We start from the raw sequence: 13,881 nt of genomic DNA on the forward strand, positions 1-13,881 counted from the left end.
CCCGGCCCCGCGCACCCCAACATCCCCGGCCCCGGGCACCCCTCCATCCCCGGCCCCGGGCACCCCTCCATCCCCGGCCCCGCGCACCCCAACATCCCCGGCCCCGGGCACCCCTCCAACCCCGGCCCCGCGCACCCGAACATCGCCGGCCCCGCGCACCCCTCCATCCCGGGGCGCCTTTCCCCGACCCGCCGACGACTCGCAGGCCCCCGGGCCCCCGGGCATGGAGGGGAGCGTTCGCGCGGGCCGCAGCCCCGGCCGCCCAGAGCGCGGTCCGGGCCGTGGGAAGATCGCGCCCCCCCCCCCCCCCCGCGCCCCCCGGCCCAGGGCTGCGAGAAGGGAGAGTCGTTTCTGATTTTAATTAGCGGCGGGGACGCTCCCCGCGGCCGAGCATCCGGGAATTGCCCCGACACCCGCACCGCCGCGGCCCCCCACCCCCGCTTCCAAAAATAATTTAATTACTCGGCGCTCTGGCTGCGAGAGCGCCGGCCCGGGACGCTGCTCATTAACACTTCTGGCCTCCCCTCGGGTTTGCGCGCTGCCATTAATTACAGAGGGATCCCGGCCCTGGGGGCGAGGGCCCCGGGGGCGAGGGCCCCGGGGGCGAGGGCGGTGGAGGGGAGCCGGAGGGGAGCGGGCCCTGCTCCAGGAAACCTCCAAAGGCCCTGGCGGCCCTGACCCCAGTGGCACAGGCTCAGGGCCCAGGGGCCTCAGACAGCCTGCAGCCGCGGCACGACACAGGGGCTGCGGGGGTCACGGGGTGTCCCACATAACCCGGCCGCTCTGCCTTGGAGCAATCCAGGGAGCCAGGTGGGCCTCCTGGAGCAGGGCAATAGCTCTGAACCCAGTAAGTCTCCCCCGTCACAAAAGCCTGGGTTGTGGGAAGTCCCCGTTCCCCTTGGAGTGAGCGGAAGCTTCCAGTGTAATTATATTATCATGTTATTGCGCTGCAACCCTGCACTTACCTGGAACAGTAATACTTCAAAAGCACCTTTGCATACCTGTCCCAGGCAGGTGCTCTCACCATCTCCCCATCTTCCAGCTTTGAGTCCCGGTACCTTCTCACCCAACCCTGTGATTAAGAAGTCCCAAGGGAAGGAGATTCCCAGCCTCGGTTCCTCACTTCTTTGGGATTTTTGCTCCTCCCTGGCGAAATGTTTTTCGCTGAGACTGAAGCTTAGGCTGCACAGAGGCCCATTCTCACTTACCCAACCGTGAGGACAGGGCCATCTTCATCTGCGTTGTTACCCTTCAAAGATGGAAAACGTTTAGAAACGCTTCCCTTCTCCTTGGCCCAAATCCTGGCCTCTCGTCACCCCACCCCCTATCCCACACCAGGCGTGAGCAAGTGACTCAGCCCCAAGACTGCCTGCAATATGCAGAATCATTATTTCTGGTACCCGAGTCCCGCCTGAGTCTAGGTACTTGCTCAATAGGCGCCAGGCTGCCCCCCAGGACCTGCTCCCCAGGTCCGGGCCGTCTGTGAGGGACGGGGGGCAAGGAGGTGGGGGGCAGCGGGCATAGAACGGGCTCAGGCCTTCCCAGCGCTGCCCAGAGCGTGCTGCCCTGCGAGGCAGCGAGGGTATAACTGACACGGTGTTGGGGCCTCACTAGCTGCCTCGCCCCCCAGAACATCCAGCAGGCCTAGTGGGAGATACGTTGTCACAGCGCTAGCCTGCTTCACAAACCTCCAAAAGGCCCAAAGAACCAGAAACAGGGCTTCTGGGGCTCCTGGGCAGCTCAGCGGTGGAGCGCCTGCCCTTGGCCCAGGGCATGACCCGGGGGTCCGGTATCAAGTCCCGCATGGGGTCCCTGCAGGGAGCCTGCTTCTCCTCTGCCTGGGTCTCTGCCTCTCCCCCTGTGTCTCTCCTGAGTAAATAAATAAAATATTAAAAGAAAAAAAGAAACGGGGCTTCTCACACAGGAATTACAGATAATTCTATACACTGGCCCCACCTAAAGCCAAAGCCTAAATCAGGACGTCAACACATAAGTCTTCAGGATTAGCAAATCTCAGGCATGGAGCCGAAATGAACTGCAGGTCTCCTTCCTCCTCTCCACGGGGAGGCTTTCAGCGCCACCCTGGCAACAGCAGCCCTGGATCACAGAGGAGAGGGCCACCGCTAAGTATAACCGGGGCGGTGCGTCCCACGCAGCAGTTCTCTGGGCGCCTGCCACGCTCACCCCTAGAGTGGAAACCCACGTTGATCTCACACATCCTTCATTCACAGAGGGAAGGAATAGCGATCCAAAGAGGAGGGCCATGTATCCTAGGGCCCAAGGGACCCAGCCTAATTCTTTAGGAGGGAAGAGGACACTGAGGTGACATCCAACTGGGATTTTCCCAAGGGGCCCCACCCACAGCGACAGAGGGAGGTCAGGAGCCTGAAGGACAGCAGAGTGGAACAGACTGAACTTTGGAAGCACAGCTCTTAGCTTTGAGGACATGGGCAGGTTTCTTCATTTCTTCCGGCTCAATTCCTGTTTATGTAAAATGGGACTAATAAGGTAACAGAAGGCGCCCCCTCCCCATACCCATCATGCCCCAGTCAATTCCCAAACTTCCCCTCTCTGTTGTGTACCTCAGAAGATTCCTAGTGTTTTCTAGAATCTTGCTCAAGGAAGGGGCTCCTAGCCAAAAGCCAGAGCCCTCAGTAAAAGATCTTTCAGCTTCTCTCACCTCATGGGCCCGAGGCGTAGGAATGAAACAAGCTGACCAGAGGCCTCTCCAGGGCCCTGGAGGTTACACCTCCAGAGAGGGTGCAAAAGGTTCACAAAGTGGAGATGGACATTCACTAAAGAAAATCCCAGCCAGGGGGATCCCTGGGTGGGCTCAGCAGTTAAGGGCCTGCCTTCGGCCCAGGGCGTGATCCTGGGGTCCCGGGATCGAGTCCCGCATCGGGCTCCCTGCATGGAGCCTGCTTCTCTCTATGTGTGTCTCTCATGAATAAATAAAATCTGAAAAGAAGAAAAGAAAAGAAAAAAGAAAAGAAAAGAAAAGAGAAAAGAAAGGAAAAGAAAAGAAAATCCCAGCCAGGAGAAAGGCCTGCTTCCAGTGCAGATGACACCGTTTCCGAAGTCAGGCCTAGACCACACCGGCAAACGTTCGGTCTTCCACTGTGGTGAAAAGTAGTACCCCTTTCCCAGCCCCGCTGTTGAGGAAGGGGTAGCCTTTGTGCCTTGCTTAAACACAGAGGCTCCACAGCCTGGCAGGATGGCCATGACAGTCTTTCAATGTGAGTGATGTGCCATTTCAGCCAACTCCCAGATCCGGGTGACCGCAGTCGTGCCCACATCCCGGCCAGAACCACCATCTTCTTATAGCCCTGCTGATAAAACTGGGCTCATGGGGATCCCTGGGTGGCTCAGTGGTTTAGCACCTGTCTTTGGCCCAAGGAGTGATCCTGGACTCCCGGGATCGAGTCCCGTGTCGGGCTCCCTGCATGGAGCCTGCTTCTCTCCCTCTCTCTCCATGTCTCTCATGAATAAATAAAATCTTTAAAAAAAAAAAAACCGGGCTCAGTTCTATCTCCCAGGATAATGAGAGCTCTTTCACCAGCACCCACTTTCCTAGAAAGGCAACTCCCAATGCTTACAAAAGTATTTCCGGTTCCAGTCTATACTGTGAAACAGCTGGATTTTTTTTTTTTTTCACTTTTAGTGAGAAAGAGAACAAAATAGCAAAACCTCTTAACTGGTTAAGAGCTCTGTGATACTGTAGGGTTGTTGGGAGTGTCTCCCTCTTCACTATGCTCCTGGCCTCTTTGAGAACAAGGACTGAGTCTCATTCATTTCTACAGGGACGGCACATAACCCACTAAGTTGGCTTTAGTTTCTCTAGTTCTCACCTGTCCCGAATCTTTACCATCCCCTATCATCCGACCTTTATCAAGTGCGAGCTTCCTCAAATCCCATCCTATTATCACCAATCTAAAAAGTTACCTACAATTAAACCAGTGGTTCTCAACCTTAACTGCAGATTCTTATCACCTGGGAAGCTCTGGAAACATACCAATGCCCAGGACCCACCCCAGAGTAATTAAACCAGAAATTTCTGAGGTGCACCCAACTATTGACATTTTTTTTAAGTCACCCTGGTGATTCTAACATGAGAACCATGAAATCAAACTCTTCCTGATTCCCTTCCTTCTTCCTCGGCAGAATAAATGCCCCACGTCGCTTGCCAAGGACCACTTCCTGCAGGTTTGCCTTAGGTGCCGTCCTCTCCCGCGTCCATCCGTTTTCCCCAACCTCTCCTGTATCTGACTTGGGCCTCCTGGCTCATCCCTGCCTCGATGGCAGAACAATGTAAAATAGGTCCCTCCACTCTGCAGGCTCTCTTTGCTGCAGCCCTGCTCTCCCCTCCTTCTCGAACCCTCTTAAAAGAACAGTTTTCTCATCCCCATCATTCCTCCTCCCTTCACTTCTTGGTGTCCTGAGTCTCACCCATCCTCTCCGTCTCTCCTCCTGACTTCAAACACTGATATTTCCCCGGACCCAGCCTTTGGCCCCTTGACTCCTCTCCCTCCAGGCTCTCCCAAGGTACTGTCATCCTCTCTCGTGGCTTCCATCAGTGCTTGCTTATTAATGCTCCTAAATCCAGATCTCTCCTCGAGCATCAGGCTCGTATTTCCAGCACCTGCTGGACATTTTAACTAGGCTCTTCTTGGTGTAACAGGTTTAAAGGGAACAGATTATCTTCCCTCTACCCTCCACCCCCTTGGCTTATTCAGGCCTTTCTCACTTCCAAACTTGTATCATGGCCTTCAAATGTACCTTCCCTTCCACCGCCAACGTGGGTTTTCCAAAAGAGAAATCAGACAGTCACTTCCCTACTGAAACCAATCCAAGGGGTCCCCACTGTCTGCAGGATGAGGTCAAAACTCCTTGGCGATCCGTGTGAGGGCCCTGAGCACCTGATCACGATCCTCCAGCCTTCTCTCCTGTTACTTCCTGTGCATCCAGAACCCAAGCATTCAACCGACACATATTCAAACGATCCTTGTTCTGCCACTTGAGACTCTATTACTGCCTCCCTCTACCTTCAGATGGTGTTTCCTTTGCCTAAAATGTCATCCCCCCTCCTTCTCTGCTTAGAAAATTCTGTTCATCCCTCAAGACTCAGCTGGGGTCTCCTCTTTGAGGCCTCCCCTACTTTCCCAAGCAAACTTAGATGCCCCTCCCCCAGAGGGCCTCCTTTGAGCTCCCCAGCTCTGCATTTTATGACATTGTATGGTAATTTCTCATTTACATAGCTGTCCGCCCAGCTGGCCTGTGAGTCTCTGAAGTGGAAGAAACAGGGCTTTATTTATTCTTTAAAGCAGAACTTAGCTCAGTGAGGCACAGGACAGTAAATGTTTGTCTGGTGGAATCAGAATAGAGAAGAGCCCAAGAGGAAATAAACTGTGGAATATTTGATGTTAAAGGAATCACTTGTAAGTAATAAAATAATCTTATTTTGAGACTGGAAGAGATTGTTCTGTTCTCTATCTTACAGATGAGGAAAAGGTGCACAGCAGGTAACACTTTGCCCCCAAATAATATAGCGGGCTCGTGGCAGCACCAGAGTTAGAACCTAGGTCTCTTGCCTTTTTCTTTCTTTTTTTTTTAAGAGAGGAAGAGAGAGGCATGGACAGGGGCAGAGGGAGAGGGAGAGAGAGAATCCTAAGCAGGCTCTACACCCAGTGCGAAGCCCGATGCAGGGCTCGAGCTCATGACCCTGAGATCCTGAACTCGTGACCTGAGTCGGAGTCAAGAGTCGGACACTTAACTGACTAAGCCACCCAGGCGCCCGACTTCTTGTTCAGTAGTCTGTCAACTGCACTATATGAACTGAGCATTAATTGTTTCATTTGAAACAAAGATACGGGCAGTCACGCTTAGCTTTCTGTGGACGGCGCTGTCTTTGAGGCTTTAAGGAAAGCTACAAGTGTCCCCCAGAAAAAAAACACATGTAGAATTTCACATCCATTTTCAGGGCGACAGGGAGTTAGTGGTTGTGTGAAAGATGGTGTGAAGGAAGAAGCATCTGGAAATGGAGAGACCAGTGAGAAGGCTAACGCAGTAATTGAGGGGAGAGAGAGAGAGAGCGCACAAGAATGAGAGCAAGGAAGTGCTGTCTCCAAGACCAGGGGGAGAGAAAGGAAAATTCAAATTTGAGAGGTGACCTGCAGGTGGGATGGACAGAGTTGAGGAACAACAAGGCATTTAGGATGACTCAGAGGCTTCTGGTATAGATGTAAAGGAAAATGGTGATGCCACACATCAAATTATGGGCTACTGACAGCAGGTTTGAAGGCAGATAGTATGTTTGATTTGACGGCAGTCTTAGATATCTGCAGGCCATCAGGGTGGGGATGTCCATAGGAAGCTGGCAACAGCACAAGCACCTTCCACATCTTCTCCTGCCATCTTCCTCTGACCATCTGGATAATCTTTCCTGAACCAAGCACATACTTTCCTGCCTCCATCCCCTTTGCTTGTCCTATTGCCTCAACATGGTATGCCTTCCATCCACCAACACCCTTATCCAAAATATTTCAAGGTCTAGTTCAAACGATATTTTCTCTCTTAAGCCATTCCTGACACTATCAGTTCCATCTGTAAAATCCCAAACCTTTTTCTGAACCTCTCTTACCATATATTATATTTTGAATTTCACTGATTTACATTATTGAGAAAAAGGCAGAAAAGCAAAAAGAAAGAATGCAAATAGATAACAAGTAGCAAGATGGAAAATTAAACTCAACTGTCAATAATCACATTAAATGTAAATGATCTAAACACACCAATTAAAAGACAGAGTTTGGGGATCCCTGGGTGGCTCAGCAGTTTAGTGCCTGCCTTCAGCCCAGGGTGTATTCCTGGGGACCCAGGATCGAGTCCCACATCGGGCGTCGTGCATGGAGCCTGCTTCTCCCTCTGCCTGTGTCTCTGCCTCTCTCTCTCTCTCTCTCTATCTATCTATCTCTATCTCTCATGAATAAATAAATAAAATCTTAAAAAAAAAAGTTTATCAGGTTGAACTGTAAAAGCAATATCTAACTATATACTGCCTACAAGAAACCCCTTTCACTATATAAGGACATGCATAAGTTAGAGGTAAAAGGATGGAAAAATTTTTACCATGCTAACACTAATCAAAGTAAAGTTGGAATGGCTATATTAAAACTAGATAGAGTAGATTTCAGAGCAAAGAGTATTACCGGGAATAAAGAGGGTCATTTCATAATGATAAACAAGTCAATTCATCAGAAAGCATAACAATTTGAGGGGCACCTGCCTGGCTGAGTTGGTAGAGCATTGGACTCTTGATCTTGGGATTGTGATTTCAAGTCCCACATTGGATGTAGAGATGGCTTTAAAATAAAATCATTAGGGCAGCCCAGGTGGCTCAGCGGTTTAGCGCCACCTTCAGCCCAGGGCCTGATCCTGGGGACCAGGGATCAAGTCCCACATTGGTCTCCCTATGTAGAGCCTGCTTCTCCCTCTGCCTGTGTCTCTGCCTCTCTTTCTGTGTCTCTCATGAATAAGTAAATAAAATCTTTAAAAAAAATAAAATAAAATAAAATAAATAAAATAAAATCTTTAGGGCAACCCGGGTAGCACAGCGGTTTAGCAACACCTTCGGTCCTACAGTGTGATCCTGGAGACCTGGGATCAAGTCCCTCATTAGGCTCCCTGTGTGGGGCCTGCTTCCCCCTCTGCCTGTGTCTCTGCCTCTCTCTCTCTGTGTGTCTCTCATGAATAAATAAATAAAAACTTAAAAAATAAATTAAAAATAAAATAAAATCTTTAAAAATAAATAAATAGGGGATCCCTGGGTGGCTCAGCACTTTAGCGCCTGCCTTTGGCCCGGGGTGTGATCCTGGAGTCCCGGGATCGAGTTCCGCGTCGGGCTCCCCACAGGAAGCCTGCTTCTCCCTCTGCCTGTGTCTCTGCCTCTCTCTGTATCTCTCATGAATAAATAAATAAAATCTTTAAAAAAAAAAGAAAATAATAAAATATCAAATTCACTCAAGAAAAATAGATCACCTGAATTACCTTATAGCTATTAAGCAGATTAAATTGTAGTTAAAGCCTTCCCACAAAAGGGCACCTGGGTGGCTCAGTTGGTCAAGCATCTGCCATCTGCTCAGGTCATGATACCAGGACCTTGGGATCAAGGTCCATGTTATTGGGCTCCCTGCTCAATGAGTCCCTGCTCAATGGGGAGTCTGCTTCTGCCTCTGCCTATGTCCTTGCCTCTCTCTCTCTGTGTCTCATGAATAAGTAAATAAGACCTTAAAAAAAAAACATTTGATGAAAATCCAATACAAATTTCTGATTAAAGAGAAAACCTCGCAACAAATGTTATATAAGAAAACTTCTCCAACCAGATAGAAGCATCTATAAACACACACACACACAAATATGGATAACATCATATAAAAACATCATAGTAGGGCAGCCCTGGTGGCGCAGCGGTTTAGCGCCACCTGCAGCCCACGGCATGATCCTGGAGACCCAGAATCCAGTCTCACGAGTCCCACGTCGGGCTCCCTGCGTGGAGCCTGCTTCTCCCTCTGCCTGCGTCTCTGCCTCTCTCTCTCTCTCTCTCTCTCTCTCTCTCTCTCTTTCTCTCTCTCTCTCTCGCTCTGTATCTCTCATGAGTAAATAAAATTTTAAAAAATAAAAATAAAAACATCATAGTAAAAGATTGAATACCTTCCTCCTAAGATGAGGAACAAGGCAAGGATATCTGCTCTCATCACTTTTCTTCAGCATTATACTGGAGGTTTTATTTTTTTAATTTTTATTTATTTATGATAGTCACAGAGAGAGAGAGACGCAGAGACACAGGCAGAGGGAGAAGCAGGCTCCATGCACCGGAAGCCCGACGTGGGATTTGATCCCGGGTCTCCAGGATCGCGCCCTGGGCCAAAGTCAGGCGCTAAACCGCCGTGCCACCCAGGGATCCCTATACTGGAGGTTTTAGCCAGTGTGATAAGGCAAAAAAGATAAATAATGGCATCCAGATTGGAAAGGGAGAATAAAATTGTTTTTATTCAGAGATGACATAATCATCTATACAGAAAAATCAATGGAATCTACAAAAAAGTTATTGGATCTAACAGCTAAGTTTAGCAAGTTTTCAAGATATAAGATCAATATGCAGAAATCAATTGTGTTCCTACCTACTAATGGCATTAGTTCCCCTTAGCTGCCATAACAAAATCTCACAAACTGGAATGGCTTAAAACAGCAGAAATGGATTCTCTCACAGTTCTAGATGCTAGAAGTCTGGTATCAAGGTATTGGTAGGGCCGTACTCTCACTAAAGGCTTGAGGGAAGAATCCCACCTTGCCTCTTATAGCTTCTAGTGTCTTTTTCATTTTTTAAAAAGATTTTATTTGCTTTTGAGAGAGAGAGAGAGAGAGAGAGAATGGGTGGGGGAGGAGCAGAGGGCTAAGCAGACTGCAGACTCCTGTGGGGAAGGGAGGCCAACATTGGGCTCAATCCCAGGGCCCCCAGAATCATGACCTGAACCTATTGAGCCACCCAGGTGCCCTAGCTTCCAGTATCTTCCGGTAATCCATGTCTTCCTTGGCTTCTAAATGCATCACTCCAATTTCTACCTCCATTGTCACATTGTCTTTTCCCAGTGGGTTTTTTTTTTTTTAATATTTTATTTATTCATGAGATACACAGAGAGAGGGAGAGAGCCGGACGTGGGACTCGATCCTGGGACTCCAGGACCATGCCCTGGCCCGAAGGCAGGCGCTCAACCACTGAGCCACCCAGGGATCCCCTACCAGTGGGTTTTTATATCATTTTCCCCTCTCTTCATGTCTGTGTCCAAGTTTCATTTTTTTTAACATTTTAATCATTTATTCATGAGAGACACAGAGAGAGAGAGAGACAGAGACAGAGACACAGGCAGAGGGAGTAGCAGGCTCCACGCAGGGAGCCCAACGTGGGTCTCGATCCTGGGTCTCCAGGATCAAGCCCTGGGCCGAAGGCGGCACTAAACCGCTGGGCGACCAGGGCTGCCCCTCCAGTTTCAGACTTATAAGGACACCAATCATTACGGATTGAGGGCCCACCCTACCTAGTATGACCTCATCTTAACTCTGTATCTGCAAAGACCCTACTTACAAATAAGATTACACTCACAGGGCAGCCCGGGTGGCCCAGTGGTTTAGCACCGCCTTCAGCCCAGGGCCTGATCCTGGAGACCCGGAATCCAGTCCCACGTCTGGCTCCCTGCATGGAGCCTGCTTCTCCCTCTGCCTGTGTCTCTGCCTCTCTCTCTCTCTCTGTGGGTCTCTTTCATGAATAAATTAATAAAATCTTTTAAAAAACAAATGAAAGACTTGTATAAGTCCAAGATTTATTATAAAGCTACAGTAATTAAGATAGTATAATATAGGCATAAAAAAAGACAGATCAATGGAACAGAAGAGAGAGTTCATATACATCCACATACATATGGTCAATTGATTTTTGACAAATGTGCAAGGCTAAGCAGTAGAGAAGGGATAGCCTTTTCAATATAGATTAGTTGGATAACTACATGTCAATAAAATAAAATAAAACAAAATAAAATAAAATAAAATAAAGGAAAAGAATAAGAGGAAGAAGGAAAATAAGAACATCAATCCATACCTGGCATCATACACAAAAAGTAACTCAAAATTGATCATAAAATTAAATGTAAAACATAAAACTTCCAGAAGTGGCTGGGTGGCTTCGTAGTTGATCATCTGCTTTTGGCTCAGGTCGTGACTCCGGGGTCTTGGGATTGAGTCCTGTGTTGGTTTCCCCACAGAGAGCCTGCTTCTTCTTCTGTCTGGGTCTCTGTTTCTCTCTGTGTGTCTCTCATGAATAAATAAATGAGATCTTAAAAAAAAAAAAAAAACTTCCAGAAGAAAACATAGGAGAAAATATTTGCAACTTTCAGTTAGGCAAAGATTTCTTACATACGACACTAAAAGCATGATGCATAAAAGATAATTAATCTTAAAAATAAAAGTCAGTTATATTACCAGAAAAAAATGGGCTTACTCAATAACAGGGAATTGAAATCGGGGACAAACTATTTCCAAATCATAGGCAAGCCCAACAAGGAAGAGGAATGTTATTTTATAGAGAAGGAAGTTGGCAGGTGTTGTTTTGATTCAAAGTCTATGAAAGGAAAGTAAGAGTTGCGGGCAATGAAGGTCACAGATTGGCTGAGTTGTAGTAGTGGGTGATTTCTTGTAGAAGATTTGATGTACAACTTTTCCTGTTGGGGCCTGTCATTGATCATTCTTTCCTGTTGATGACCCTTTTGCTGGGATCTTTAATTGACAGTTCTTCCTGTATTTGGCATTGAGTGGTATGGCTCCCCCTTCTAGGCTCTGGATTCCATGTTAATAAAGTTTCCCTTTATTAATTTTCACAAAATACAAAATGATAAATTTAACTTTACCAAAATTGAGGACTTCTGTTTTCAAAAGATACGTTTAAGAAGTGAAAAGATGAGTCACAAACTGGGAGAAAATATTTGCACATTGTATGTTTGATAAAGAACTTGTGGGGCATCCGGGTGGCTCAGTGGTTGATTGTCTTCTTTTGGCTGAGGTCGTGACCCTGGGGTCCTGGGATAGAGCTCGGCATTGGGCTCCCTACAGGGAGCCTGCTTCTCCCTCTGCCTGAGTCTCTGCCTCTCTCTCTGTGTCTCTTATGAAAAAATAAATAAAATCTTAAAAAAACAAAGGACTTGTTTTAGATTATATAAAGAACTCTCAGAACTAAAAAAAGAAAAGAAAGAAAAGGAAATAGGAAATAATATATAGCCGTATTACAAATCAAAGAAAATTGTTCTTTCAATAAAGAAAAGAGATTGTTCAACAAATGGTATTAGGATAACTGGGTAACTATTTGGAAAAAAGTAAACTTGGATTCCTACCTCATTTCTTATGTCTAATGAAATCCAGATAGAAAAAGGGCCAAAGGTAAACAACAACAACCCCAAAACAATAATAATAGAAATATTAGAAAAGACTGTGAAAGAAAGTTCCTAAGTGAAGTAAAGCTTGCTAAGAGTCATTCAGAACAGGCTAAGGAAGATACTGGGGAAGCAGGGCCTGTGGCTTCTCCTGTTTCAATTCTTGGAACATCATGAACTCTTATTTTTTGTCCATTGCAACTTGTCATTTGCATCTGGGTCCTCCTGGAACACATCCTTCTACTTCAGACTGAAATAGAGAGAATGTAACACCTGTTAGCGAACAGCCATGTATTCCTAAATTCATCTCTGCAGCACCAATTGTAACTCTTTCAAAACAAGTTTTGTGACTTTTGTCTTTATAAGCCTGCAGGCCCCTCTCAAAATTGGGAATACATAATTTCGATCAATTCCAAGCCTTGTGCCTTGGGAATTACAATTCCTAAGACCCCAAATACATGCTTTTGGTTGCTTTACAGCCTCTCCTCTTGGTTGACAAAAGCAATGGAATTTCTTCCTTTCTTTTTTTCTTTTTCTTTCCCTTTCTCTCTTTCTTTTCTTTCTTTTCTCTCTTTTCTCTCTTTTCTTTCTCTCTTTTCTTTCTTTCTTTCTTTATTTCTTTCTTTCTTCCTTTCTTTCTTTCTTTCTTTCTTTCTTTCTTTCTTTCTTTCTTTCTTTCTTTCTCTTGAAGTAGGGAAGTCCAAGGCCTAAAATACAGAAGCCATAGAAAAAAAGATGATAAATTTGATTAAAAATGTCTGCATGGGCAGCCCAGGTGGCTCAGCGGGGGCAGCCCAGGTGGCTCAGCGATTTAGCGCCTGCCTTCAGCTCAGAACGTGATCCTGGAGACCCTGGATCGAGTCCCATGTCAGGCTCCCTGCATGGAGCCTGCTTCTCCCTCTGCCTGTGTCTCTGCGTCTCTCTCTGTGTCTCTCATGAGTAAGTTAATAAAATCTTAAAAAAAAAAAAAAAGTCTGCATGGCAAAAGACCTACATAATCTACAGATCCTACCATCCTATATTTCTAGAGATCATACAATCAATTAGAAAACTCCCCCCCAAAAAAAATAAAAAAATAAAAAAAAATAATAATAATAAAGAAAATTCCCCAAAATCAAACCAAAGAGGAAAAAAAATGCCTATCACTACAACTATAGCAGTAGCAAAATTTAGAAGTTGGTAAGCATCACATGCTCATGGGGAGGTGGGAAACAGGATAATCCTGAGTTGCTGGTGCGAATCTAAACTGATAGGTACCATAGAGCAACTTAGAAGTGTCTATAAACTGGGGCGCCTGGGTGGCTCAGCGGTTTAGCGCCGCCTTCAGCCCAGTGTGTGATCCTGGAGTTCCGGATCAAGTCCTGCATCAGGCTCCCCTCTGCCCTTGTCTCTCTGCCTCTCTCTCTGTGTTTCTCATGAATAAATTTTTAAAAATATTTTTTAAAAAGTGTCTGTAATCTGGTTCTACTTCTAAGAATATGTCACAAAAATAACCCTACAAAGGATACATAAAATGATATATTCAAGGAAACTCATTGCTGCAAAAAAATGGGAAACAACCTTGGATGATACATACACGGTAGGTAGAACATGCACAAGGTATATGTAGATTTAAAAAAGTACTCATTCACCATATATTGTTTTTTAAAATATTTTATTTATTTATTCGTGAAAGAAACAGAGAGGCAGAGACACAGGCAGAGGGAGAAGCAGGCTCCATTCCATGCAGGGAGCCTGATGACCATATATTGTTTTTAAATTCCATCTCAAAAAAATTTTTAAAAAAATAAATTCCATCTCATACATAAAAGTGGAGTAGAAGTTTGTGTGTGTGTGTGTGTGTGTGTGTGTTTCAAAGAGTTTTTAAAATTTTAAGACAGTTCAGATTGAGGAAGGGACAGGTGAGGCT

The sequence above is a fragment of the Vulpes vulpes genome, chromosome 5, assembly GCF_048418805.1.
Source record: "Vulpes vulpes isolate BD-2025 chromosome 5, VulVul3, whole genome shotgun sequence".
In the NCBI taxonomy this organism is placed as follows: domain Eukaryota; kingdom Metazoa; phylum Chordata; class Mammalia; order Carnivora; family Canidae; genus Vulpes; species Vulpes vulpes.